Consider the following 25,183-nt stretch of genomic DNA (forward strand, 5'->3'; position numbering starts at 1 on the left):
TTTGGGATCAGAATATTGGATGCATTTGTGGTTAATAAGCTTGATGACTTTTATGATGAAGACCCCTAAAACAGAGTTTTGTACCTTGGTTTTACCCTGTTTCTTACCTTTAGGTTGGTGAATGACATTGAAACTGGTGAAAGTGTGTAAATAAAGCAGTAGTATTAACTCAATTGCAAAACGTGTGGAATCTAGCAGACAGCCTGGATATGCAGCACCACATTCACAATTTACCATACAATACTCAGATATGGCTAGTTCTTTAGGCATTTGACTTCATTGCAAGTTTGCAGGCTGAAAAGGATATTGCATCTTTAGTTACTTTTATCTTGTTCTGTGTATTAATAAGAGAAGCCAGTAAATCTATGGTACTCCCCATGCTTGGACTTGCCTGTGTATATCAGTTGGGAGCAACAGCAGGCTGCATGCACTCTACTGGGTAATATCTCTTTATGATAATCTTCCACTTGCTTCCAACTTCCACTCTTTATTAATAATCCTCAGAGGGTTTATATTAAAGAACGCCTAATCCGTCTCTTCCTACTGCTACCATTGTTTGAAGGGCGGGAAGTGATTTCTGTTTTAATCTCTGGATGATGAGAATCTTCCAGCGAAAATATGCCCACATGTGTGTTTTTTATTTGCTGAACTCTGTATGCTCAGGTACTTGGCAGGAAAGCTGTGTTGTTCCTGCTGTAAGAATCGAGTCCAAAGTTCTGAGGACATTTCTGTTTACTTCCTCTCTGGAGGCACAATAAAGCATTAACGGTCCTGACACATTCACAATCCCACTAGCTTAGGGCTGGGGCAGTGAGCAGCCCCAGCAGTGCTGGCTGCAGACGAAGTCTCCCATATTGCTTGGACACTACTAGCACACCATTTCATTGGTTTGCTAAGTGTAAGGCACAGTTCCCTGGTGGAGGAGCCAGCTGATAGTGAGATCACTCCTTCCCAACTGGAATCTGCTCAGTTTTCATTCTTTCCGGTTATTGTCAAGGATGAAGGTAAATATTTGCGCATTGTCAGGAGGGTTTACTCACTGCCTTGACTTGGATGGCCTTTCATGTGCTTAATCATTTAAAAGTATACTAGGGATTTTAAAGATTCAAAGAAAAATTCCATGACCTTGTGTTTTTTTTTAAATTTTGGTACAAGTGAAGCACTATTAGTAGTTCAAGGCCTTCCTTTTTGTTGCTCTAGTTGTGAAATGTGTCCTACAGAGGTATCATGGGAGATACTGTGGTGTGCTTTGTCAAGTCAAGAGTATTTATTGTTATTTCATCCATATACAGTAGTACAGCATACAGTGAAACGAAACAACATTCCTTCAACACCATGGTGGTACATAAAACACAGGACAACAAAGGATCCACGACACATAACATAAAGACACATATAACAAGGTGCTTGTGAGTCAAATGTGCAACCATGTGCAACACTGCAGAACAGAACAGAACACAACACATATATCAGATATCAGTCCGGTCCATGAGTGTTCAGGAGTCTGACTGCTTGGGGGAAGAAACTGTTACACATTCTGGTGGTGAGGACCCGAATGCTTCGGTACCTTTTTCCAATGGAAGGAGTGTAAACAGTGAATTTGAGGAGTGTGTTGAATCATTCACAATGCTGGTGGCTTTGCGGATGCAGTGTGTGGTGTAAATGTCCATGATGGAGGGAAGAGAGACACCAATGATCTTCTCAGCTGTCTTCACTATCTGTTGTAGGGCTTTGCGATCCCTGACTGTGAAATTTCCTAACCAGACAGTGATGCAGTTGCTCAGGATGCTCTCTATGGTTCCTCTGTAGAATGTTGTTAGAATAGCTAGTGGAAGATGGGCTTTCTTCAGCGTATGCAGGAAGTAGAGCTGCTGCTGGGCTTTCTTGGCTAAAGAGCTGGTGTTGTGGGACCAGGGGCCTCATCTATAAATGGTGCGTACGCACAGAAATGTTGCGTACGAACGTTTCCACGCTCAAATTGCGATGTATAAAACCTAAACTTGGCGTAAAGCCACGCACATTTCCACGGTACCTCATACCTTGGCGTACGCAATTTCTCTGCTCAGTTTTGCAGACTGGCGGCACCCAGCGTCAAAGCAGTGCTACTGTTCCTGTGTGGTCACCCTTTCTTTCTTAGACCCACGTTCCTGATGCGGCTTTATAAATACACTGAAATTAACTGCATATTGTTTATTAGTGTAATGCATCTGATTGAAATTAACCTGTAGCAATATAATGGTCCAGGGAATAGCCATAGTATTCCAAATACCATAACTGCTTTAGCGTTGTTACGCTCACTGCATCTTCTTCTTTCAGCTGCTCCCGTTAAGGGTTGCCACTGCGGATCATCTTTTTCCATATTACTCTCACTGCACCACTCGGAGTATTTATATCACTGTATCTGAGTGGGGAATCACAGCAGCAGCTGATCAGAAAGAGAATTATCAGTATACAATTTCAAGTACACACTACCTCAACCATGGCAAAAAGCGTCAAAGCCTTTCATGTACGGACCTCGCGTTTCAGAAACAGTTTCATCCCAAGAACTATAAACGCACTCAATCAGTCCATCAAGTGCTCCTTTTAGAACTGTTTGTACTTATAAGTACAATTACCCCACTGTAAACTTGCACTACAGTTATAATATTGCACAACCTGCGCCACTTTATAAAGCGCGTATGATGACAATATCATTTTTAAGATGAAATGCAGCAAAATATGTTGCTTATAGTATACAGATAAAACTTTAACTTCATTTAAATAATCTGTATTGTTAATAATTAAACATGTGAGGACATGGTGCCGCAGCGCTAGCTAGTTCATGGATAGCTCCTGCCTTGTGCTGTGTTATTGCTGGTGCTGACGCGACACTGGAAGGATAGACGGATAGCATAATTAAACAAGTACTACGAAGATATTTCAATGTTCCTTAAAAGTTTTGAAGAATCGGCGTTCTAAGCTTACAGATGGCTTAACGTCTATTACAGAACTGATTGTGTGGCGATTGGGTATTTGGAGAAAGAAAAGTAAGGACAGGAATTGGAGGTTAGTACGTTTGAAAGAGACAGTACTTCTGTAATAAATTATTTCATCGAAGGTCGCACATGGCACAGCAAGCCTCTTGTGTGAGATATGAACAATCACTGCGCCACCGTGTTCCCACGTTTAATAACATGCTTTCATTCCTATCATCATGAAAATGATATCACGTATACATCTCAGTATTTTAATTATTCAGAGAGCTGTAATATCACGAATGTAATGGATTCTTTGTCCTGTCGGAGAAAGAGAAAGAACGGAAGCACGTGGTGATTCACACACATAGAGCACATAGAAGATCAAATACAGAACAAAGCATTTAACGTGCTACTTGAGAAACTAGTAAAATAAACAATTTTAAGATGAAGTTTATGATGTTCTACTTTAATGGCAAAATAAACTACGTGATTAAAGTGGAAATTTCGAGATTAAAGTTGACATTTCGGTTTTTTTTCTCACTGTGTGCCTATTTTTTTTTTGTCTGTACCCTAATAAGCTTTCATATGACACTCAGACGGTGGGCTACGACTTGCCTTTTCACGGCGACTTTGATATGTGATTTCTTTTTTATTTCGGGCACTGTGCGACTTTGTGAACTTGATCTTTCGAGTTTCTCCGACACTCTGTCACTCGATCAACTTTCTTTTGTTGATTATATCACTGTTTAAACCAACAAGTAGTACATTTTTCCTTTGCCTCCACTTGGTATTCGCTGAAATTCTTATATTTTCCCCTGTGCTTTTCCCATTGTCTTTTCACAGAATGCTATTTATATTGATTTGCATATTCAAAGAGGCGTAATTCTGGGAGGAGTTGGGGCGGGACAGAAGGTGCGTGCACGTGCGTTACTTTTCACGCTGATCGGGATTTATGTAGTGGAAGAACGTGAAAGTTTGCGTGCGCACAGATTCCTGCATCTGGATTTTTCTGTGCGTACGCACAATCCCGCTTTTGTGCTTACGCCATGTTATAGTGTGAGTTCTACGCACACCGTTCTACATGAGGCCCCTGGTGAGGTTCTCTGCCAGGTGGACACCCAGGAATTTGGTGCTATTGACGACCTCCACAGTTGAGCTTTCAATGTTCAGTGGCAGATGATCACTCTTAGTCTTCCTAAAATCAACAATCATCTTTGTTTTGTCTACATTCAGTGACAGGTGATTGGCTTTACACCAGTCCGTTAACCACTGCACCACCTCTCTGCTGACTCATTGTTGTTGCTGATGAGAACCACCACAGTCGTGTCATCGGCAAATTTTATGACGTGATTAGAGCTGTGTGTTGCTGCACAGTCATGAGTCAGTAGTGTGAACCGTAATGAACTGAGCACACAGTCTTGAGGGGCTCCAGTGCTCAGTGTGGTGGTTCTGGAGATGTTGTTTCCAATTCTGACTGACTGAGGTCTCTCAGTCAGGTAGTCCAGAATCCAGTTACAGAGGTAGGTGTTCAATCCCAGCAGGCTCAGCTTTTCCGTCAGCTGCTGAGGTATGATCGTGTTGAATGCTGAGCTGAAATTGATAAACAGCATTCAAACGTATGTGTCCTTATTGTCCAGATGAGAGAGGGCCAGATGGAGAGTGGTGGTTATTGCATCATCTGTTCAACGATTCCGGCGGTAAGCAAACTGCAGGGGATCCAGTGAGGTGGGCAGCAGGGTTTTGATGTGCCTCATGACAAGCTTCTCGAAGCACTTCATAATGATGGCTGTGAGTGCAACGGGATGGTAGTCATTGAGGTTGGACTATGGTGGTGGTTTTGAAGCAGGTTGGGATGATGGCGGTGCTCAGGGAGATGTTGAAGATGTCCGTAAAAACGTCTGCCAGCTGGTCTGCACATTCCCTTAGTACTCTTCCAGGAATATTGTCTGGTCCTGCAGCCTACTGTGGGTTGACTCTTCGTAGAATATTTCTCACATCGACCACAGTCAGATTTAATGCCTGGTCGCTAGGAGGAGAGGTGGTCTTCCTCATCTCCATGTTGTTCTGTGCTTCAAACCATGCATAGAAGTTATTCAGCACATCTGGAAGGGAGGCGTCACTGTCACAGGTAGGTGGTGTTGTCCTGTAATTAGTGATAGCCTGGGTGCCTTTCCACATGCTCTGTGCATCTTTGTCATGTAGGAAAAGTCCATGGATTCTCTGGGTATGTGTGCGCTTTGCTGCTCTGATGGTGCGGGATAGTTTGGCCCTCGCTGTTCTCAGGGTGATTTCGTCACCTTCCCTGAAGGCAGAGTCCTGGGTCCTCAGTAGCACACGCACTTCCTCTGTAATCCACGGTTTCTGGTTGGGGCGTGCAGTGATGTACTTGGAGACAGTAACATCATCAATGCACTTATTGATGTAGCTGGTCACTGATGACGTGTACTCCTCCAAGTTGATACAGTCCCTGTTGGTTGCAGCCTCTCTAAACATGTCCCAGTCAGTGCACTTAAAACGGACTTGAAGAACAGAGATGGCTTCTGCTGGCCATGTTCTCACATGCTTCAGAACCGGTTTGGTGCGTCTGACTGGAATTAACATGACAGAGATGTGATCTGAGTTTCCAAAGTGGGGGCGGGGCTCCGTCCGATACGCGGCAGGAGTGTTTGTATAAGTAAGATCCAGCATGTTCGTCCCTCTTGTTGCAAAGTCCACAAACTGATGGAATTTAGGGAGCACTTACTTAAGATTTGCATGATTGTAGTGGTAGGATTGCATTAAGAAGTTAAATATAAGTGATTATTAATCAAATTTTTATACATGGTTTCATTCCATACATTTCAAATGGATTTATAAGCACAATGTGCTAAACAACTCAACATTGTCCTTTTGATGGATTCCTTCTGAGAGGTGGATTGGACTGTGTCTGGCTTGTCTGATTCCTTTTCTACGATATGGCAGTGGTTCTACAATTGTCTGAAGGACAGATACTGCTGTTTTCCATTTATGTTAGTGTGTACTTTGTTTTTGATGTATTTGAACAAATGTATATCCTCATATGTAGATAGTTATGTATTTAGTGAGTTCTGTTGTTGCATTTTGCCTTGTAGTTTGTATTATTGTCTTGTATTTCTGAGGTGGTCATGATAGATTGGCCATTGAGCTCAGTGAAGTTGATTGCTTGAGTTCTGTATTGTGAGTTTTTGACATACAATGGCAAGCCCAACCTACCTGGAAGGGGGTCTCTCTCTGAATTGCCCTTCCCAAGATATCTTTTTTTTTAAACCCACCGAGGAATTCCTTGTGTTAATTTTTTTTGATTATACATAAATAAACTTGTCAGACAAAAAGACATAAAAGACATTTGTGTGGTCAAATTGTATGTGGAATGATGCAAAAAATTTTTAGTTTACTCTTTATTTTCACAAGAAAAATTAGCACTTATCTGTAATTGCTTTATTTGCTGACCAAGAAGCCAATCCACAATGACTTTGCATGTCTCTTAAAAAACCCAACAGGTCACTGCAACAAAGCAAGAATTTGAGAACTGGGATCTCTGAAGAACTCTCAAAAGAACGTGAACACAGCATCAGCTAGCAAAACAAGTTTGATCAATGAGAGTGGTCTCATTTGGTGAACTTATTATGCTCTTAAATTAACTTTCTTATTCATAAGCATGGCCACAATGCCCAGCAGTATTCTTGCATCTTGTTTTGCTACCTTAAAAGTATGATTGCTCTACATGAAAGCCACCTGAAAGATACATTTATTGTTATATTTTTAATTTCATGGTCATTTTTTTTTTTAACACAAATATCCTGAATTAGATTTGATAATGTTACATTATATTATGTGTTGAGAATGGTGCCATGGTGGATAGTGCAGGTTAAATAAAGCGTAAATTACTAGAGACTGGCATTTTGTCCAGAGTTGGTTCCCACCTTGTCCCCAGGATAGACTTTGACAATAGATGTATGTATTGAGAATTATAACCTACTGGTTAATGTAGGTTAGCTTAAAGGAATACTCGCCCAAAAACTGTTATTTTTTTATACTGTATCTCAGTGTTTCTCAACCTCTGGGTCATGGGGTGCTACTGGTAGGTCGTGAGTTGCTATAGTTTATGGTGGTACTAGATTATACAGTGGGTAACTACTTCAACGACCGTATTCGATAAGCCCATCAAGATCAGTCAATCACTCTTATTAATCAAGGAGACCACTCTCTCCCTTGGTGTGTCGTGAAGACATTTACAAGGGAAAAAGTGGATCATGACTCCAAAAAGATTAAGAAACACTGCTGCATGTGATTTCAATGTCCCCCCATCCCACCCCATTAATCTAACGTTTTTTTGGAGAATGGAGGTCACAAACCTTCTGACAGAATGGCCGTCTAGGTAGGCCAACACTGGACTATGGCAAACAATATAAACACATCTATGAGAAAATCCCATGTTACTTGTGTCATGTAATCCACACATCAAACTATACAGTTGTATGCTCACAACTGGCAAAATGCATGCTTTTTTTGTAAAGATGTTTTTAAACGAATACTATGGGGAAAATCAGAGCAGTGCATGCAGATGAAACAGTCACACAGGAACAGTCTTTTGAACTGAAGACCTGCCTCTGCCCCTCATTCGTTGGCCAGCAGTAGTGTTTTCAATTCAGAAGTTCATTCCTGTGTGCATGCGTTTCTTCTGTGTGCATTGCTCTGATTTTGCCGGCTATGAGGATAAAATTAGATGATTTGATGTGTGAATTACCTGACACAAGTAAACTGAGATATTTTTAATGGATATATTTATATTCTTCAGTGAGGTCCAATTTTTAGACTCCATAGATACCCATTCTATCTGAAAGTTTATTTCTGTTTTCTGTAAAAACATGAGATTAAAAAATTTTCTTTGCCATCAATACAAACTACATAGGGTAGGTAACTGATGTAAAAGTATTATTTTTGGCTGGAGTATTCCTTTAAGTGGCAACTTAAAATAGTCTTGGTGTGATTGCCCCATAATAGAGGTGGGTTCCCCTTACAAGGTTTCCACCTAAAATGTTGGGATTGACTTCTGCATAAGAGGGTTTAGGATATGGAAAGATAGATATTAAATCATCCATCCCTAGGTCCATCTTGTCTTGTTTACTCCTTCATACCTGCCCTGCGGGCCAGTGTATAAAATAAGGATTCAAAATGATGCTGATGGACGCAATCACTGTGGCTTTATTGTTAAGTCCTTTTAGGCTCTGTGCGCACTAATATGTTTTAATTTAAAAACGCATACATTTGTCTGTTTTCACCTTTTGTCCACACTACCTTGTTGTTTTTGACCTTTGAAAATAAAGACTTTTAAAGGCTTAATAGCTGTATACTTCTAAAAATGGTAGTGTTGGTGCTTCAGTGTGCACGGACGTAAATGTGGTTTTTCTGAAAGTGATACTGTAATCATGTTCTGATTGGTTCATGCTTACTTCATGTCCCTTCCCTGATTGAATCCTGCTCATTATAATGGCTTATTCTCTGACTGGGCAGTCTTTACAAAAGAAAAACATTTTCCAACATTACGGGCATAAAGCATTTCTTTCCATGGCATTTGTTTGCTGTTTACCTGTATGCATCTAAATTGTGTTTTGTAAAGTTGAAATGCTGCATACATGCGCATAAGCAAAAATATTTATAAGTTGGTACAGTTGTGTGCTAAATTCCATGGATTCCATGTTACTGTTGTAGTGAACAATTCAGAGTCCAGTGAAAATCAGATGGTAAATAATTTAGTTGACCGCCTCTAATCAATGTTTATTACTTAAAGGAGGAGTACAATCCGCAGCAAAATTAATAATTGGGTGCTAAGTGAAGTGGACAGGTGTCGAAGGCGGCCAAGCTCACAGTATTATAGGACAAAGAGAGACGCACACTGCAGTAGAGCAATGATACAGATGGATGTGTGCACTTTATTTAATATATATTTATCAATTTAGTTTTACAAATGTTAATTGATATAAAATGAACTTCGACTGCTGTGTGCTCCTTGTTTTTATTAAATGGCAAGACGACTGTTGCAAGTTCTGAAGACTGTTACTTTCAAATGTGACCAGTGCATTAATGTGACATGGTAGCATTTTGCTGCAGCTCCTTCCTTTCTTTTTCTATGCTGCCTGCACTTTTTGAAAGCCCATATGACACATGGAAATTGGAATTTCACAGTCCCTTCAAGGAGTTTACCGCTGATGGGGGCATGCATGCCCAGTGTATATGAAGGTATGGACAGGGATACTTTTGTAAATAATGCGAAAATGCCAGTGTGAACAGAGATCGTTATTGTTCTATTACTCACATACTTTTATTTAACAGGACTTTAACAAAGGCTTCTTTTGGTCTTCATAACATTGATAAAACATCATTTGATTGGTTATTCATTTGTGTTCAGTGTGGCAAACTGACATGATGATAAAATGACTTGTTAATATGAAGGATTCACAGGTCTTACACTAATAATGAAATATCAGGAGAAATGTGTCTCAGTTAAGGCCCTCAGACCACTCCAAACGGAAGTTTTGTTAGTAGTTCACATTGCAGACATGAGCGAACACTTTACTGATGCTTTAAGTGTTATGAATACCCAAAGAAGTTTATGCTAAGATTTTGTTACATGAGAGTAAATGAGTAATAGATGCATTTCTGCAGGACTAGACTAAGGTGTTATTGAAGATTTGTTTGGAGGAGGAGTAGTAGTAGTAGTAGTAGTAGTAGTAGTGCGTTGTACTGTGTTATTATCCATAATGGATCCGATGAGAAATCAAGCAAAATGACACCTTTTATTGTTTAAATGAACTGATTACAACTTGCATGAAGAAGGGGCCTGTGCTGCCTCAAAAGCTTGCATATTGCCAATATTTTCCAATAAAAGATGTCATTTTGCTTGCTTTCTCATTTGGAGTTGTTGATAAGTGGAACTGGGTTTCTGGGAGAGCACCCAGGATTTTGAGGGTAGATAGAGCAGTGATCAGATTAGAATTGCATTTGCGGATTCAAAAGGTGTGTTAAAGTTGAGGCAAGAAGATAGATTAATAGCAAGCCAGAAACCTCTGATGCTCCTAGGCATACTGAGCTGAATGTCTTTCCGTGTTTCGATGAAAGAGTTTCCAGATCTAGAGTATGGGAATCTGTTTTATTGAGACCTGCCAGCTACTGCATGGCTTAAGTAAAAACACTATCTAAGCACCTGGGATTCTTTAATAGCAGACTCTGAATGAAATGATAATAACAAAAAGCCACGTTGCTCAACGAAGACGCACTACAATGGAGACCTGTCACAACTGAGAGGAAGCTGGAATGTGGCTTAAGACAGAGGACTTTCTGTCTCGTCTCTGAAGTTTTCTGTTTTTCTTTGATGTTTCCATCACTGGTTCAGTTGCTGGAGTAAGGGGCTTTCTTTTTTGCCTTAGACTGTGTACCTTTTCTACCACATGGCTGCATGTAAATCAGCTGTCTCTGCAGCTTTGCAAGTGAGAGCTGCTGCAGGCAAAGCAGGTGGTTTGTTCAACCATGAAAGAAAAGGTTTTGTGAAGACAAAGTCAATTTAATGTTTAAGTGACTTTCACCAAAAAATAAATATACTGTATCTGTTGTTTTAAATTGAAGTTGTCATTTAAAGTTATTTAGAAATGTAGTTGATTTTTTTTTTTTTTTTTTTAAAGTGGAACTCCCATATAGTGACTTTGCTGCAACATCTGTGCACTCTGTTTTAGTCAATATCTTGAATTGATTTATTTTACCAAAGTTTTTAAATCTGCTGGATTCCAAAAATGTACACCACTTCAAAGCAGATGGTATATCTGTTAAATTTTACACTTTGGGACAGAATAAAGCAATGGATCTTTTGTTAATTATTACAATTTCAGGTTTTCCAGATTCAAACAAGAAACTGAACTTTATTTCATATAGCGTCTTTCTGTATTACACAGCAGCCCATCTTGCACTTTATCAGTGCTACTATTGGTGTCCTCTGTTTTATTACCGCTGGAGCACACAGACTCAGCAGGTTGGAGATGCCATTGAGGTGGAAAGTCCAGCACTACAGCCACACTGCCTGTGTCTACTTAATTTGCTCTGGTTATACTTTCCTTTCTTCATCCTTATTGACTTGAATGGAGGTGTCACCGAGTTTTGACCCTTAAGCCTGAACCCTGTTTTTCATATATCACACCCCAACTTGTTCTGTCCTGTTTTTGATTTTATTTTGTGAAAGGCAGACTCCTTACCCCCTAATACTCTGTTTTTCTCTTGTAAAGCCAGTGTCACATTACGCAGCATTTTGTTGTGGGGTATGTTAGATTTGCCGATTGCAGTTGCTGATCTCCCTCTGCACCACATCAAATTACATGACTGAAAATCGGTGCCCATGCCACGTTTAACAACTGAGTGCCATCTCCCAGCACTGTTGTGCTCACCCCTTTTTTCTGACAGCCAGTGGCGTGCTGCCTGATGGAGCTGGCAGTGTACAAAGGGTCCAATGGGTTCAACACCCTATTCTGTTTTTGATTGTAAAATATGAGACATCAGACAGACAAGCTTCTCTTCTGTTTGTGAGGTCCGCATCTGTTACATTGCCTGACAGAGCCATAGCTCTACAAAAGGTTAAAAGCTGTGGTGCGTTCATCCGCAGTCTCGTCCCTTTTTTCTTTTTCCATTCTGATTTAGTACATAAAACACAAGACATCCATCAGATGAACTTCTATTTATGAGGTTCAAAGCATGTGTGTTCCTTATTCCTTGCTGCTATATTCTATACTTTGTGCTTCAAGCTGAGCACTCATTGGTTCTCAACTCTGGCACACAGAGACTGCCCCTCTGACCACACAGAAGATCATACTTTGATTTTATCAAAACAAGTCGCAGAGTAGGTGGTCTCAGTCCTTGGGTATGTCACATTACACAATCAACCTCATAGGAGTGCACCTTGGATTGGTTAAGATTATGTAAGTGAAGTCTATGACTAAAAACAGCCTGAAAAACTAGTTAAATAGGCTTTAGCCTTCTGCAATTCTGGGGCCAGCAGGAGCTCAAGCAAATACTGGCTTCTCCCAGATACTCCAAACTGAAAAGTAAATACTTTAGTATTGAGATTCTGATAGCTAGTGCGGTTACCTTTTAACTCCTTTGATCTTGGTGGTATGTTATCTTTTCGTCCCCAGCCCATTTTCGCTGAATGATAGTTGCAGACTCAATGGATCAATTGTCTGTCTGTTTGTCATATTGGACTTTTTAAGTATAACATTTATTGTATCTATCTTATCTATTTTATAGCATCTTTCAAGTCATACCTGTCTATATTTGTGCCACACGTAACATTTTTATTTTTGTTTCTCAGCCTTTCTTATCTATGTATCAGACAGCGGCTTAGTCCCAGTACACACTGATACACTTTTGTTTAAAAAGTGCAGACATTTGTCTATGTTTTTGCCTATCATCCACCCTTGCCCGGCATTTTCAACACCTGAAAAATGAAAAGTATTAAAAATACTCTCCACCGCAGGATATTGTCATAACCACAGCATCAGTGTTGTAATGTGGATGGGTGAAAATGGACTTTTCAGAAAACGATACTCTAATTGCAGTCTTGTTGGTCTGTGCTTATTACCTGGCCCTTCCTTGATTTCACCCTTCACAGAAGAAAAATAACTTCAATATAGTGGGCATAAAAGAGTTCTTGTGCTGCTTAACTGTACGAATCAAAATTGTGTTTTTTACAGTTTGAATGCTGTTTACGTGCACAAAAGGCAGTTTTGCAATAAATCCCATAGCCGTCAGTGTCACTGTTGTAGTGAAAATTTCAGAGCTGTGTAAAAATCAGATTATGTTTATTACTTAAACATAATCTGTTTAGTAAGGGGGTGGTGCATTCTGCAGAAAAAGCACTTAAAGTGCGTGGCGGTAGCTCGCTATATTATAGGACAGAGCTACACGACAGCACAACACAGCACAGTGAATTGAAGGTAAAGATGCACTCATTCACTTACTTTCAAAACTGAGTTAGTCTTACAAGTGGTGTTTGGCACAAGATGTAATCTGATTGCAGTTTACTGCTTATAACCAATCCACTTGTGAATGAACATAAATCCAATAACTTTTTCTTTTTAAGGGTCACTTTAACATTTGCTTTGTTTTTATTTAATGACAAGACGACCATCACCATTTCCAAAGATGGCTATGTTCAACTGTAGCATTGACATGACACGGGGGCCATTCACTGCAGCTCTTTTAATAATTTCTGTCTTTTTCTGCATGCTGTGAATGCGCTATGAGAGTCCTGCACATACTGATACACTTAAAAGCACGTAAAACACAAGGAAATCTGATTTTTATGGAGTTAGGAATTTTTCACTATGCAGTCCCTTCAAGGATTTTCCGTAGGCAAAGGCCTACATCATACACATTTTCAAGCATCTCAGTAGGGACAGGGATACGTTTGTAATCGATGCTAAAACTCCAGTGTGGATGGAGATAGTTTTTGTTTAAAAGCTCCTGTTTTTAAATGCAGATGTGTTAGTGTATGTAGCCTTAAAGACTGGCATACATCTGTCAGAGAGCGCCTATCACAACTGTCTCTGTTCACATGTGGGTAGTATTACAAAAAAATAAAACCCAGTCTAGCCCCATAAGGTGTAATAAAGCACTCCCCAAGATCAAGGTGTAGCTGAGGAAGCAATTTAAACATCAGCTTATTTTTTTCACCGTTGTAACAATTCAGTCCTATGGATGATGGCACAATGCTCCTGTTTAGCCCCAGTATGAATCAGATTTTCATACTATTTAAAAATCAGAAAAAAACAGTCAAACCGGCTGTAAAAAATTATGATATGAGTAAAAGGTGTATAGACATTTAGGGTTTTCCAGTTATGTACCTGCCATCTTATGTCATGATAAATTAAAACTGACCTTAGACAGAGGATGTCAGAGTGCTAGTTGAGTGCCAACTTTCTCATAGTTGACACCCAGTAAGGTATACAATCAAGGAATTGTGTGCTTTTTTTTGATACCTGTTTATAAAACAAGTATAAGATTTTATGTCTGGCATGGTGACACTGTAGGTGGTTGCCAACTTCATGTGCTTGAACTTTGGTTAAATTGCAGGTTGGTGAAGTAAGGGTTTGTCTGGGCACCCTATTTGGTTGTTTTCATGGATATCTCTGCCAGTATAAACTGCTACACAGATGTCAGTCAGTCAGTCAGTCAGTCATTTTCCAACCTGCTATATCCCAACACAGGGTCACGGGGGCCTGATGGAGCCAATCCCAGCCAGCACAGGGCACAAGGCAGGAACAAACCCCGGGCAGGGCGCGCGCACACACACACACACACACACACACACACACACACACACACAAACACACACGTACACACTAGGGACAATTTAGGATCACCAATGCACCTAACCTGCATGTCTTTGGACTATGGGAGGAAACCGGAGCACCCGGAGGAAACTCACGCAGACACGGAGAGAACATGCAAACTCCACGCAGGGAGGACCCGGGGAGTGAACCCAGGTCTCCTCACTGCGAGGCAGCATTGCAACCACTGCGCCACCATGCTGCCCTGGTTTACACTGATGTGAAAAATGTTTTTATGTTAATTGTACTTTCAGTGGGCTTGCTCTTCTTCTAATGTGGATTTGGTCTTATGCCTGTTACTTCCAAGAAGGGCTCCACCTACTTTTAGGATTTGGATGGATGCATTATCTTTCTGTGGTGGGCAAATAGAACCACTTTGTGTTAATGCCAGTTTACCTGTTTGGAATTAGGCCACCGCTCACCTAATTCCTCCTGCTGCCTGATCTCAGTCTGGGACATGTTTCATTACTGTGACTCACTTCTGTGAAGCTTATGTTGAGCTGGAATCCCAGTGACATTCGCTTTGAAGAACTATGTTTTTATAGACATAAGCCAGGCATGCCTATAATCACTGGATTGTGGGTGCTGAGGTTTGGAATTTTTCTGTAATGTCAGGTTATGTTGCTTTGACCGAAAGGGTCATCTTGGATGTGTGTGCTCAGCACCAAATTGGTACCGTCTGGGGCTTCACGTAGAGCAACATCAGCTGTTTGCTCTACTTTATTTTGTAAACATTTTACAGTTTTTCAGGTGGTAAGCTGATCTCTAGTGCCACGTGTCTCAGTGGTTGTCCTGAATGTGTGCTATCTGATAGTGCATATAAAATCTCCTCATTCTCTGCCCATCTGTCTATTTCTGCTTATTGATAACGTTTTAGATAAAACAGCCATGCTGATTGGGACATGTATGAGTTCACATGGTATTAGAGCTTAAGATGTTTGCCTGAATGTGCTGCATTATATAATCACGGTCTCACTCGTGTCAGCCTTGGCCTTAAGCCGATGTCACTTTATGAGATTTCTAGTCATGGGGTATGTCAGATTTGCCAGCTGCAGTTGCTGGTCTCATCCCCAGACTATGTCAATTTAAGTGACTAAAAATTGCAGCCCGTGTCATGTTCACCGACTGCGTGCCAACTTTCTAGTGGAGTCTTGGCTTGCCCCTTTTCTTGTTGCCGAAGGAGCTGGTGTTGCACATAGGGCTAATGGCTATGGCAATTCAGATGCGATCTCTGCCTTGTTTTGTTCATTTTTCCATTCCATTGTTTTATATAAAACACAAGACATCAGACAAACTCTTCTTTGCTGTTTGTGAGGTCCAAAACCCCTGCGCTTCTTATTGCTTGTCGCTTCTTCCTATGCGTTGTGCGTCATATATTGGTATTCATCAGTTGTCAACTCTTATTCACATGGAGCCCATTCCTATAACTAAAGACTAAATTAAAGATGTTAAACAGACCGAGTCACAGACTAGTTGGTGTGGGTCGCTAGAGATGTCACATTACATGACTGCTTCACAGCAGCACATCGCTGACTGCCTCCGACTTATCAAGGTCATGAAAATGAAGACTGTGACTAAAAAACACTGGGAAATTCATGTCATTCGACATAGCCTTTAGTTAGTTCTAGGCAATATCACATTCCAGAATGGCCTGAAAATGTAAATTTGTAGATTTTACTCTCTTTAATTGAATCCTTGGTAATGGTTATAAGCAACCTTGACACCTGATCTAAGGGGCTACAATATCTGATTCTTGCAAGTGCAGTCATGTGCCGACTTGGAGTTCCATTTGGGTGGGGGGGGGGGGACCCATTTGGCCACATGTCAGTCACAAAGTGCACAGGACATTGCGGTTAAGGCTCTGCCCCAGTACGCATACTTTAACTGCCAGTGTGGTGTAACACAAACCCATCTTCAAGTCTTGGCGGCTGCATGCTGTGTTCGTGTAATGCAGTGTTTCACAAACACTGAATCATACCACCAGTGGATCGCGGGTTGCTGTCGCTGGTTTGCGAATGGTTCACGGTGGATCACCTAAGCCAGTGTTTCTTAACCATTGGGTCACAATTCGGGTTGCCACCAGTATGTCACAGGTTGCTGTACTTGGCTCATGAGTGGGTCGCCTAAGCTATCGGATCCACTGTGCTATGTGCTTCCCTGTTTCTAACTGAGCTTGGTTCACCAATGGGGCATTTGGCAGTTGCTACTATTGGGGTGTCAATGAATTTAAAAAAGGCAAAACTGAATTGTGGGACCATAAAGATTGAGAAAAAGTGGTGCAAATAAGGCAGTGCAGGCCAAATGCATAAACATTGGCCACATGGAGCTTTGCTGATGAAAATAATCCTTAAATGTTGCTACAAGGGTTCAAAAATACACAAGACACTGTGGAAAAATAACAAAAGATTTTGTTACAGCGAGTGGTTTTTCCAATTTCTAGAACATTATTACCCTTTTATTCTCCTATAGTGTGGACATGTAAACACATCAACATGTAAATGTCAAAATTGTGAATTTCCCCTTGGGATTAATAAAGTGTGTGTGTGTCTGTCCTATCTATCTATCTATCTATCTATCTATCTATCTATCTATCTATCTATCTATCTATCTATCTATCTATCTATCTGTCTGTCTGTCTGTCTGTCTGTCTGTCTGTCTGTCTGTCTGTCTGTCTGTCTGTCTGTCTGTCTGTCTGTCTGTCTGTCTGTCTACGCATGACTATAATCCTGTCATCCTCTACTATCTGGAGCAACTGCAAGTATTCCTTCAACACAACCAAAACACTTGTATGCATGGCATTTTACTATAAGCACCTCAGCTGATGGTCATGGATTGTTCAAACTTTGCATGTCTCTTAGCAAAGAACCTGTAAGAGTTTGCAAAAAAAAAAAAAAAAGGACACTGTACAGAGTGGGTAGATAGGTATGCACCCGTTTAACTTGATTCTGCATTACTTTTAATTCTTGGTAGTTTTCTCTATATCTTCACCATCAGATGCTGGTCTTAATTATGAAGAAATGATAGTTTGTGCAATCTAGCTTATTGTCTTCTTGTGTTATTGTTGTAAGACAGGTTTGCTCTTGGGGACTCATGTCTTGCTGTTTTCCAATCACTACAGTTCATGGTATTTATAAATTTCATGAACCCTTAGCCATTCTGTGTCAGTTAATGCTCAATCAACCAGATCTTCCTGGCTTTTTACAAATTAAATAAAGTCGGCCAAAAATCTACTTAACTGTGGACCATTCTTTCCTCTGCTCATGTATGTCATATTTTTAGTGTTTGTGTCATGACAGTTTTTTAAGCTCTGGATAGCTTACACCAGCAGAATGTTTTCTATTCTTTAGTATTTTAGCATCTTCTCACAAACCAATCAGTGAATCTAATGAAAATGTGCTCATAATCATTGCATTCTCAAGTTATGGTAAAGGGCCTAGGTATATACTCAGGCAGGTAGGGTGTATTTCTTGCTGTACTCCACCTCGTCTTTGGTCTCTTTGACAGAAGTCCTCAATGGCACTAATAATGAGATTGTCCTCAGCTTTTGTTCCTGAGCTTACTTGGTTAAATTTAGCTGAAAATATGCATACTAGCTCACTCTTCTCTGTAGTTATGTGATTGGGCCAGGTATATGTGTGGAAGGGGAGTTTGTTTCTAGCCATTATTCTGCTCTATGCCATTTACCTTCATGATTGTATTTGAACCTATCTTCTGGATCTTCCTATCTCTTCAGTAATAAATAATCAATATAGTTTATTAAATTTGGTTGCTATAGTGCTCAACATCTGTATTTCAAGCTGTAATACCAATCTCTTTCATGCTACTTTTCATATGTGGTTGTTTCAGTGTGAACTCGGGCAGAGTTTGAGGTGCAATCATGACTGCACATTTACATGGTGATTGTGATTTATAAATTGCTTAGAAAAGTACGTACGTCAACTTTTATAAATCTTTTTTTTTTGCTGTACACATTTTCCTGTTTTTTGGCATTCATGTATTTTCACACTCAAGATCATGCAAAGCTTTAGAAATGAGGCCCCAGGTCTGTACTTTGAGCTGGATTACCAGTCTCTATCATGGTTATGTTCAGACCATGTTTATTTATCCTCGGCTGCTAGCTCTGGATCAATCAATGTGTGATGGTCTATGAATAACTGAATGATCTTCACATACATTTCGTGTCTACTAGCTTGTTCTGTTTGTGAGTAATTATGAGGAAATGAGTGCTTAGAGTTTTTGATACTTTCGCTTCTCCCACCTTAATCCTTGTCACATTATGGCACTTTTCTAGCAATGTTTAGCCATAGCCTTCAACTACATGAACTTAGTGAGTCGGAGGCTTCACTCCTGTGAAGCCAATCCCATGACATGACATACACCGTGACTCACTCCAACTTGTCTACGACTTGGTGTTTTGGTTTTGTTTTTAGACATGGGGTGGTTCTATGTGCATGAGACCTGAAAACTAATCAATGCTCTGGAAGTACAATGCGTAGAATGCAGTGACAAAAATGAAAGATCTCACAAATGGAAGAGAAGCTCATCTGCTTAATGTCTCATGTTTTGTCCTACCATAACAGAATGGAAAAATATATAACGGGCAGAGATTGGTGCTGAAGCCACTGCAGCTGTTGATCCTTCATATAAGGAGCTGTGATTCTCTGTCTCTCCTAGGGTGTGCACACCTTTTCACATTAGAGGAGAATGTTGGGAGGACTACACATGTGGAAGGTTATTTCAGGCAGCACTTTGGCTGTCAGAAAAAGGGGCCAGCACAGCTCTGCTGCAAGATAGGGACTCAGATGCTAAATGTGATATGGCCAGTGATTTTTTTTTTTTTTTTTTTTTATTAATTTAAAACCACGGTTCAGCAACAGCATCCACAACTGTGGTCAACAAATCTGATATACTCAATGACTAGAAGTTGCGTAATGTGACACAGGTTTTTCATAGCTACCAAAGGTTTTATGGGTATTTTTTTGCTCACTGCAAACCTATTCTGGGCTCCTATTCCTGGATCTTTCCAGCCTTCAGTAAATAATTTATTAAACTTGGTTTGTTGTTTAGTACTCTATTATCTCCCCCAGAATGTTTGTTTTTCCCTTGTTGTGTATTGCTCTTCTTCAAACCAGTTAACAATGAAGATAAGCTTGTCTTAGTCGGTGGAATCCTTATCATCCAAATTTATTCTATTTTATTAGGAAATCAAACTAACTTTTCCAAAAATAGATTTGTGTGCTCTCTCATTCTTTATTTGAGGTACTGTATTGTAAACTATACTATTTGGTTTAGTATAGTGCCCTCTATAATATTTGGGACAAAGACTAATTTTTCTTTAATTTTCCCCCCTGCCCCACAGTTTCAATCACAAACCAGACACATCAGCTCTGATTGAAGTGCACATTGCAGACTTTCATTTAAGGGGATTGCAGACATTTTGGTCGCACAACACTTTTTATACATGGTCCCCCCCATTTCAGGGCACTGTAATGTTTGGGACACAGCAATGGCAAGTCTGTTAAAGCCATCATATTTAGGACTTTATCATATGTCCCTTGCATGTAATGTGCAGGTGCTGAGGATCTTCTCTGCCGATGCTCTTCCAAGCCTTTGATGCAGCCATCTTCAGCTCCTGCTTGTTTCAGGGGGCTTATCCTCTTAAGTTTTCTCTATAGCGTATATGAAGAAGCCTGCTCAATTGGTTTTAAACTGGGTTACTGGCTTGGATATTCAAGCATTTTCTATTTGTTAGCTTTGAAAAACTCCTTTGTTGCCTTAGCAGTATGTTTAGATCATTATCTTGTTGTAGGATGAAACACCGTTCAGTGAGTTTGGAGGCTTTACTAGAACTTGAGCAGATCTGTGTTTCTATACACCTCAGAATCCATAGGGCTACTGCTGTGAGCAGTTACTTCATCAATGAAGAGCAGTGTGCCAGGACCTATAGCAGTCATACATGCCCAAGCCATAACAGACCCAGCACCATGTTTAAGAGATGAGGTGGTCTGCTTTAAATCTTGGGCAGGGCCTTCTCGGCTCTACATTTTGCTCTTGACATCACTCTGATGCAGGTTCATCTTTACCTTGTCTGTTCAGAAGAAATTTTTTCCAGAATTCTGCAAGATCTTTTTAATTTGGCCATCCTGTTTTTGTGGCTAACTAATGGTTTCAATCTTGCAGTGTGGCCTCTGTATTTCTGTTTGCGAACTCTTCTGCTGACAATTGTCTCTGACACATCCACAGCTGCCTGCTAATGACTGTTTCTAATCTGTCAGACAGGCATTTGGGGCTTTTTTGTGACTATAGTGAGGATTCTTCTGTCATCGGCTGTGGAGGTCTTCCTTGGCCTACCAGTCACTTTGTGATTACTGGGCTCACCAGTGCATTTGTTCTTCTTCATGATATTTCAGACTGTTGATTTAGGTTATCCTAAAGTTTTACCAACATTTCGAAAGGTTTTATTCTTGTTTGTCAGCCTCATAATGGCTTCTTTCACTTTCGTTAGCACAGCCCTTGTCCTCATGTTGAACAATGGCCACTACAGACTACAAAGGGTAGAAGTAAGCCAAGGTACCTTATGAAGCCATGAAACACACCTGAGGAATCACAAACACCTGCGATGCCAAGTGTGCCATACATTATTGTGGCCTGAAATGGGGGGGAGGAGGCATGTATAAAAAGTGTTGTCATTTCTATATGCTGCGACCGAAATGTATGCAAATCACATTAAATGAAAGTCTGCACTGCGCACTTTAATCACATTGGAATTGTTTGATTTGTAATTTTAAATTGTGCAGCAGAGGGGGGAATCAAGCAAAAATGTGTCTTTTTGTCAAACATCATCAGATTCACAGAAAATACAGAATTGAAAAGACACGAGACATCATGTCTTTTTTTTTTTTTTTTTTTTAGTCACTTTTGGAGTTTGAAGCTGGGCCCCCCATTGTATGGAGGACCTACTTGTACGCATATTACATGCACCTATAAACCCTTCTCTGTGACAGAGCAGAAGGGGAGGAGACAGAGGCGGGGTCACAGCTGTTCTTCCAGTATGTGGTTGTTTTGGCTCAGGAAGTGAAAGAAGACAGGTGAGTGACCATGTCCCCTTTTAATTTGTCCTCTTAAAAGATAGATAAAAGATGACATGTTTAACAGTTTTTTACAGGCAGAGTGAGTTTAAAAAAGAGACGTGATACTTGTGTCGGTGTGTTCCATCATCAGACTAATGCCATTCATGTTTGTACTCATTAAATTCAACCCACTCATACCTCTTAAACCAGTTGCATGCTCTGATTTTAACCATCATTTCTCTAAGCAGCTTATCACGTTTGTTGTGTTGTATGAGAGAATTATTCAAAATAAATGTAAAGTGCTACTTTGTTGCATGGAAGCAATGGATGATGAGAATCATGCCTGCCCATCTATCCAGGGACAGATCCTGACTTGTAGAATTGGACCCCTGACCTCAACCCCCCAATGACTTTGAATTGAATGAAGTTGGTTCAAAAATGATGACTGAACTGAAGAGCACAGCTGCAGTGAAAACCTTTATATGGATGGCACTATATTCAGGTTCCTACCTTATTAAGCTTCGGCTCATACATAGCTGTGCCACTCTGTAATCCCTTTGTCCTCCCATCTACCTTTGCAAGATGATACTAAATGAGCTACACAAACATTTGGACTTCTGCCATGAATCAATTGTTTTGTTCCTCTAGGCAGAGAAAGTATGGACTGCAGTATAGAAGATCTTAAAGTTGCTTATGGTGCAAAGCTTGCTTAACCGTGTTTTGAGTTTAAATCACAAAGACCACTCTAGTGTGGTACAGAAAAGATGCTGAAGCAGGGATGAAATGCTAGTCAATGCCTTGATTTATTGTTTTAATTTTTTTTTTTTTTTAAATGCACTATAGTTTTTAGGTGGAGGATGATTAAATGGATAAAGCAGCATGGCTCTTATTTTTTTTTAATGCACAAATACAGTTTTGCCACCTTTTTAAACTTCCATAAACGTAATTGATTAAAAAATAATGTCAATTGTTGTGTATTCTGTCAATATGCACTTGCATGGAGTAAGCCAGCACCAGTCAGTCCACAAGCACTTCCCTAAAGGCCATTTAAAAGTGCAGTGTGAAAACTGCATTAATCATGTTGACTTGACTGCTGTTTAGGGACCTGCATGAATCTAATCAATTGAAAGAGTTACATAAAATGCATTCTGCCAGAGAAAGTGCTCTTAGGCGGCACTTCTCATTTCAATATGTCCCTGCTAACATTTCAGTGTGTGCTGTTTTTTATATATGCACTGAGTCATGTTTGACCTCTGTGTGGTGGCTTTTCTTTAGTTGCCAGCATGTCTTGCTTGCCCCCCGTGAGTTTTAACAAATCTAAAACTGTGAATTTCAGGCTTTGATATGATGTGCTGCCTCTTAGTTCATTTTCCATTTTTACCTTTGTGGTAGAAGCAGTCTATAGTAGACTGAATGAATAACTTGCAACTGTGCTTGGACACCTCACCTAAAAGATGTTGATCTCCCATCCCATTGGGACTGTGCATTAGTTGGTGTTGTTGCATTACCTTTGTCTATGTTTATACAGCTGTCCACTTCTCTGATTCTTTTTGCAGTGAAGCAGAGTCTACTATGGTTGCATTAGATCATATGTCTAATCTTAGATGGGTTGCTAGTCTATCTCAAAGCACAGTTGCTCATACTGGGTTTTTATTCTTTGAAATGTGTTGATGGACGTCCAGACATTTGCAACCAATTTGATCTATTAACCCCTTTGGCATTAACCCCGAGCATGACTTGGGCTTGGAATTCCATGCAGTTACGGTTAACCACAAGTCCAACTTGGGGTGACTTGTAATGATCCACTTTAGATTTTCAAGTTTGAATAACACTCAAAAATGTGTTGATGGACGTCCAGACATTTGCAACCAATTTGATCTATTAACCCCTTTGGCATTAACCCAGAGCATGACTTGGGCTTGGAATTCCATGCAGTTATGGTTAACCACGAGTCCAACTTGGGGTGACTTGTAGTGATCCACTTTATATTTTCAAGTTTGAATAACACTCAAGGCAGTACTTTGTGGCCATCTAGTGAATGAAATAATCATGTTGCAAGAAATCATTAATACATCTATATGATGTGACACTCTGTCAATATTCATGAGTGGTGTGGAGCCCCCAACTAAAAATGTTAAACTAAAAGCTGTAAAGGCAGTTTTGGAACAAACTGAAATTGAATCGAGCGATAGTGATGATGATGTGAATTGGTCATCAGATGTTGACATGGAAAGTGAAACTGATACATAACACAGTACTGTACAACCAAACTGCCGTGATATACATGGTGAATTTAGTTGTGTGAGGCTTCAGTGTTGCACAATGGTAGCTGCGTGACAAAATGGCACAATGATTGGAATAGAGTGCAAGGACAAGCAAGATGTTAGCCCCCAGAGCTCTTTTCATAATGCAGCACATGTCTTTGTTCATGTAAGCAGAAGTGTGAAGGTCGCTAAGCCTTGTGCTGTGGCAACCTGTAATAACACAAAGGGTGTGTCAATCGTGTGGGTCTGCCACTGACATTCTACCTTCTCACGTGCAAACAAGAGAGAGAATATTATAAGAAAAGTGTGTGAAGAAGCAAGCGTCTGCTGTCTCAATTGCACCATCAATTGAGCATGTGTTGGTGACTGTTTCAAAATGTCTGACACAAAGGATAAAATCTGCATCAGTACAGCAGTGAATACTTGACAGACCTTTTCTACTGTATATACTGTATATTGAGGTTTTGATATTTTCATGTTTCTGTTACATGTAATAACATTTTTATTGTAGGAAGAAATTCAACTTTAATGGCTTGTTTTTCATGGAGTAAACCCAACGCTAAGGAGGTTAAGAAAGAAGACTTGAATAGGTCTGAATTATTAGGAAACGAGCAGTTGTCAGGACAGGCCCAGGATCAATACACCGATGTCTAGAAATCAGTAACAAAGCAGAACAACAATATGAGCTTTGTTGTACCAAAACAAGTTTAAAACCAAGAAGAAATTACCCAAGATACAAATGTTCTCAAGGTAACAAAAGGCCTTTCCTCTGAGAACAAACTTTGGACAATGGTAGAGCATACTTGCTCAGGTTTAAATATGGTGGCTGCCATAGAATCAAATGCACAGGTAGCCATATCCACTATTGAGAAATGGTGTCATAGCAACCAGAATCCAGGTTGGCACAGTAATGATATCATCATCCTGTAAAAAATTCTAAATGAAAATAAAATAATGATGTGGCTATATCCATTTTATTCAGCACTGTAGAAAATTCTCATTGAATGATTATTGTTTTGACTTATTGTATCATTTTATTTTTCATGTTATCATAACATTGTGTTTACCATGGGAAACGGCATACTGTTGTTAGCAGTTACACCCCGTTATTGGTCATGCATGCAGATGTTTATGTGTCATGTTGTGTCACTTTAAAAATTGGCACCATGCGTCTCCCAATGTCTAAAACATAAAACAAAAATCTAAAATCTTTTATAATCCCACAGTGTAGACAGGCAAAGACAGATCAGTAACAATGAAAGAGTTCTAGCTTTGATTTTGACTTTGCACTTTTAGCACTTCACTTTGGTTCCATTGATTTCCTGGCTGCTTATATTTCCTCTTAGTTTAATTCTTTTCTCTAATTTATTCTTTTCAGGCATCTTTTTTCTCCTGGTAATTTTGTTCATAACATTTTTCTACCCACATTTTTTCTCTGCTCATATAAGACACAGGCTGATACTATGAGTCTTAAGTGTGACAAATCCATGACTGTGGAGTGG

General features: G+C 40.0%; 1 protein-coding gene across 7 annotated transcripts in view; it reads left to right on the forward strand.

Annotated features, from left to right (window-relative positions):
- The window catches only part of sipa1l1 (signal-induced proliferation-associated 1 like 1), a 309,330-nt gene that overhangs the window by 23,698 nt on the left and 260,449 nt on the right, over positions 1 to 25,183 (forward strand). For 6 of the 7 annotated variants that reach the window (XM_051920056.1, XM_051920059.1, XM_028822023.2 and 3 more), the window contains exon 2: positions 21,260 to 21,435. The exons of the other annotated variant lie outside the window; for it this stretch is intronic. The gene's annotated coding sequence lies outside the window, so the exon portion shown is untranslated. The remainder of the gene's footprint in view (positions 1 to 21,259; positions 21,436 to 25,183) is intronic. 7 annotated transcript variants of the gene reach the window in all.

The sequence above is a fragment of the Erpetoichthys calabaricus genome, chromosome 16 (assembly GCF_900747795.2).
Source record: "Erpetoichthys calabaricus chromosome 16, fErpCal1.3, whole genome shotgun sequence".
In the NCBI taxonomy this organism is placed as follows: domain Eukaryota; kingdom Metazoa; phylum Chordata; class Cladistia; order Polypteriformes; family Polypteridae; genus Erpetoichthys; species Erpetoichthys calabaricus.